Source organism: Penaeus japonicus, unplaced genomic scaffold (genome assembly GCF_977035675.1).
Source record: "Penaeus japonicus unplaced genomic scaffold, GWHDUDI00000001_assembly GWHDUDI00000039, whole genome shotgun sequence".
Lineage (NCBI taxonomy): Eukaryota > Metazoa > Arthropoda > Malacostraca > Decapoda > Penaeidae > Penaeus > Penaeus japonicus.
In genome coordinates this window covers 23,787,837-23,792,836 of record NW_028234441.1, presented here as the reverse complement: position 1 = coordinate 23,792,836, position 5,000 = coordinate 23,787,837, and the positions used below count along the sequence as shown (strand labels likewise).

At 39.8% G+C, this 5,000-nt stretch overlaps 1 long non-coding RNA gene across 1 annotated transcript in view; it reads left to right on the top strand.

Annotated features, from left to right (window-relative positions):
• The window catches only part of LOC122259044 (uncharacterized), a 17,557-nt gene extending 12,719 nt beyond the window's left edge, over positions 1 to 4,838 (top strand). The window contains exons 3-4 of the long non-coding RNA XR_015190722.1: positions 3,456 to 3,522; positions 4,620 to 4,838. This is a non-coding gene — a long non-coding RNA (uncharacterized LOC122259044). The remainder of the gene's footprint in view (positions 1 to 3,455; positions 3,523 to 4,619) is intronic.
• The last annotated feature ends 162 nt before the right edge of the window (positions 4,839 to 5,000 follow it).

The following is a 5,000-nucleotide window of genomic DNA, read 5'->3' as shown; positions in this document are numbered from 1 at the left end:
GTTAGCCACTGTGATTCCCGTTTCCCTTTCCGTAAGTTAACCGAGGTGTGTGATTTAGTGATTAGCAACCCCCAATGCATCTTAAGGGTTATTAAGACGTTCATACGTTTAAATGTCACACACACACACACACACACACACACACACACACACACACACACACACACACACACACACACACACACACACAACACACACACACACACACACACACACACACACACACACACACACACACACACACACACACACACACACACACACACACACACACACACTCACAAAAGGAACATGCAATAAAACACTCACATGCTAATGCGACCTTCGAATTTTAAGTCGACTTGGCTTATTCTTCTCTGTATATATAATTCGATAACTAAAACAGTCGTTACAAATATTTCATTGAATGTAAAAAAGGCTGTAGAAAAATAGAAAAAAAGAATGGAATACCCCTCTCCCCTCCCCAAAAAAGGGAGAGGGGAAGAGGGAGAAAGGATGATAGGGAGAGGGGGGAGAGGGAGAAAGGGGGAGGGTAGAGAGGGAGAAAAGGAGAGGGGGATAGGGAGAGGGGGAAGGGGGAGAGGGAGATAGGGAGAGGTGTAAGGGAGAGAGGGAAGGGAGGAAGGAAGAGGAGAGGGAGAGAGAGGGAGAAAGGGAGATAGGGAGAGGGGGAAGAGAGAGAGAGAGAGAAAGGGAAAGGAAAAGGGAGAGGGAGAAAGGGAAAGGGGGAGAGGGAGAAAAGGAAAGGGGGGAGAGGAAGAGAGGGAGAAAAGGAGAGGAGAGGGAGAAAGGGAGAGGAGGAGAAGGTAGAGAGGGAGATAGGGAAAGGTGGAGAGGGAGAAAGGGAGATAGGGAAAGGTAGAGAGGGAGAAAGTGAGATAGGAAAAGGTAGAGAGGGAGAAAGGGAGATAGGGAGAGGTGTACGGGAGAGAGGGAAGGGAGAGATGGAGAGGGGAAAGGGAGAAATGGGGAGGGGAAAGGGAGAAATGGAGAGGGGTAGAGGGGAAAAGGAATAGAGAGAGGGGGAAGGAATAGAGAGAGGGAGAAAGGAATAGAGAGAGGGAGAAAGGAATAGAGAGAGGGAGAAAGGAATAGAGAGAGGGAGAAAGGAATAGAGAGAGGGAGAAAGGAATAGAGAGAGGGAGAAAGGAATAGAGAGAGGGAGAAAGGAATAGAGAGAGGGAGAAAGGAATAGAGAGAGGGGGAAAGGAATAGAGAGAGGGGGAAAGGAATAGGGAGAGGGAGAAAGGAATAGAGAGAGGGAGAAAGAATAATAGAGGAGAAAGAATTAGATGAGAGGGAGAAAGGAATAGAGAGGAGGAGAAAGGAATAGAGAGAGGAGGAGAAAGGAATAGAGAGAGGGAGAAAGGAATAGAGAGAGGGAGAAAGGAATAGAGAGAGGGAGAAAGGAATAGAGAGCAGGATGGGAGAGAAAAGGATTAGAGAAGAGGGGAGTAAAGGAATAGAGAGAGCGGAGAAAGGAATAGACGAGCGAGGAGAAAGGTTTAGATGAGAGGGAGAAAGGAATAGAGAGAGGGAGAAAGGAATTGAGAGAGGGGGAAAAAGGAATAGAGAGAGGGAGAAAGGGAAAATAGAGATAGGGGGAAGAAGGAATAGAGATGGGGAGAAGAAGGAATAGAGATAGGGGGAAGAAGGAATAGAGATGGGGAGAAGAAGGAATAGAGATGGGGAGAAGAAGGAATAGAGATGGGGAGAAGAAGGAAAGGAGATGGGGGGAAAGGAATAGAGAGAGGGAGAAAGGAATAGAGAGAGGGGGAAAGGAATAGAGAGAGGGAGAAAGGAATAGAGAGAGGGAGAAAGGAATAGAGATAGGGAGAAAGAGAAAGTGAAAGGATGAGAAAGAGAAAGAGAAAAGGAAAGAAAGAAGGTGAAAGAAAGAAAAAAGGTGAAAGAAAGAAAGAAAAAGAGAAAGAATGAAAAAGAAAGAAAGAGAAAGAGAAAGAAAGAGAAAAACAAAGAAAGAAAAAAATGGAAAGAGAAAGAAAGAAAGAGAAAGACAGAAACAAAAAAAAGAAAGAGATAGGAAGAAAGAGAAATAAAGAAAAAAAACAGAAAGAGAGGAAGGAAGAAAGAGAAAGGAAGAAAGAAAAAAAGAAAGAAAAAAAAAGAAAGAATGAAAGAGAAAGATAGAAAGAAAGAAAGAAAGAAAGAGAAAGATAGAAAGAAAGAGAGAAGGAAAAAGATAGAGAGAAAGAGAAAGAAATAAAGATAGAAAGATAGAAAGAAAGAAAGAGAAAGATAGAAAGAAAGAGAAAGATAGAAAGAGAAAAAAGAAAGAAAGAGAGAGAAAGAGGCAGAGAGAGCGAGAAAGCGAGAACCTAAAAATACGTAATAAGCGTTTCCAAAAACATAACAGAAGAATCAATGCTCCACTTAGGGTGCAACACGCCAGCGAGAATATTGACACCAGAAAGTAACCGCCACGACAACACGTGCTGGTTCGTGATTGGTCGTCTTGGAATGCCATTGGGTGTTTATGTTCGATTATGTTTTTTTTTTTTTCTCGGGAAAAGTTTTTGGATTTATGAATATGATACCGCGAGTGTTCTTAGTAGTGTTGAATATTTGAAAGAGAATAAGCATTGAAAAAAGAAGGAGAGAAGATATACACTGGTTGTTTATTTGGATTCTTTTTGTTTGTTTGTATATTGTGGACGGGTGTATGTATGTCTGTTTTTATATGTGCTTGTATGTATGTATGTCTGTTTGCCATATGTAAGGATGTGTATATTTTGCGTGAGGAGGGATGTTTGCATGTATAGATATTGTATGTATGGAAGTAATTATTAAATGGATGATAGTATGTATGTATGTTTATCGTACACATACGTATGTACTTACGTTAACATTCAAGTAAACGCATATCTTAAAATTATACATGCCTATATATGCAGCATGTATTCATAAAAATATGTATGAATAGTAAAATGCGTGTGGTCTATACACACGACCACTTTTACACGTGCTTACTTTCAACTTAAAAGAACGAAGCCGCTTATTTGACCGATTCCATTAACTATTATTACTTGAGCATAGCAAGAAAGAGCATGTTCGATTTTTACCCTCTTAGTTAAATGAGTATTGAAACTGACATGAACAAAATCTAATATTAATGAAACGTTCCTTGAAGTGCTCTATGTTATTTTTCCAGACGGATGAGTTTGCGTAAGTCTTCTGTTTTTTTCCATAAGTCGTTATGTTGTTATTTTTATTCGACGTTGTGTGTCGATAAACATGCAAGAAGGCGGTCGATTGAGACAACAAACCTCAAGTGTATATAGAAGTTCTAAGCTTCTCGTCCCTTGATTAACAGACGGATCTCGTGATTACCATTAGATTGCCTGCTCGTTAGTTTTGTTCAAGCGGCCGTTTGCCTAACATTGATTCATAGATTATCGTTCGCTTTTCATTACGTCGGTTTCTTTTTCTTACAGTATCGCCCGGCCGAGTACCGCTGGGTTGCGTTCTACCCTTAGCGACGGTAACCTCAATCGGGATATGGTAAGCTTTGCATCACTCCCTTCAGGTGCTTCACGCCTTTCCTTGAGAGTTCTAAGTGCGTTTTCCTTTCTTATCAGATGACTGCCCTTCCTCAAAATGCTTCTGCGTCTTATTCAGTTCTAAGTACGTTTGCAATTTCTTGCTAAATGACTACTTCTTTGGCTGCTTTTACGTAGCTTAGCCTAAACTTTTAAGTGCGTTATCACTACTTGCTTCCCCCTAAATATTTCTTTTCGTCTCTTTCCCTAACAGTTTCTGCGTTATCATGAACTTGCTAGAGTATTCCTCTTCTCTAAATGCTTCACACCTTTTGCTCTTGAGGGTTTTTGAAAATAGCATTGCTGATATTTGCTAAATAGATATTTTCCATAATGCTTTACGCATTTTTTTTTTCTCTTGAAGATTTTAGGTGCGTTACTCTCTTTAACATAGTCCGAATGCTTGCGATATTTTTTTCTCTTTAAAGTTTAATTCTCCCTACTCTCAGCATGTGTAACAGCAGATATATTTCTCTGCGTTATTATCTTCGTTTTCAACTATCCAAAATATACCTTTGACTACGATATCCTTTTTTTTTGTATTTCTTTTCTCAAAGCATGCGGTTCAGTAGACGGTTTGAAATTCGCTACTACGGATTAGTCTATTTGCACGTTCTTTAGATACTCTCCTCTGCGGTAATATTTTGTAAAATATCCCTGTCTCTATCGGTGTCCCAGTTGATGCTTATATATCAGATTCCTATTTTAAGTGGACCGAATATCTTTCCCGTTTGCATGTGTTGAAGTAGATACTCTTAACCGTTAATAATGGTAGATATAACTTTACTGAACACAGTAACCCTTTTCCTACAATATAATATTATAATATATTATAATATTAACCCCCCCCCCCCCCCCCCCCCCCCCCCCCCCCCCCATTTATATATCTTCATATATAATTTATTCCCCTACGAGACAGATGGTAGATACTCCTTCATGCGTTGACCTTTCTGCAGAATTCCGAGACTTTTCCCTTTCCTCTGCATGCGTTAGTTGATAGTTCTAAGTGCAGATAATTCTGATTGCGTCTGAGGTGCGGTTGTTGTTTACGTGTTGCAGTATGACGACGGCTGGGTAAACAACGCTAGGTTCAGAGCGGCTCAGAATAAGTACATAGCCACCACATCATCTATTTTCGATAATACAGGTCAGTGAAAGCTTAATAATAAGTCTTTATGTACTTTGTTTATTTGTTTAGTGATCAATTTATTTATATCCTTCTTCATGTTCAGAGTAACGTTTGCAGTGTTTTTTCCCTTTGGCTGAATTATCTTTCTCTTTAGTATGTAGTTCATAAAAGTAAGATTATATCAACATGAAACACCAAAAAAATAAATGTTATAAATATATAGAACAAAACAACAGAGATATAGCCAAAGAAAACAACCTATCAGCATAGATAATAGCTAGCTAAACATATAAGAGGGAGAGGGAGGGAAA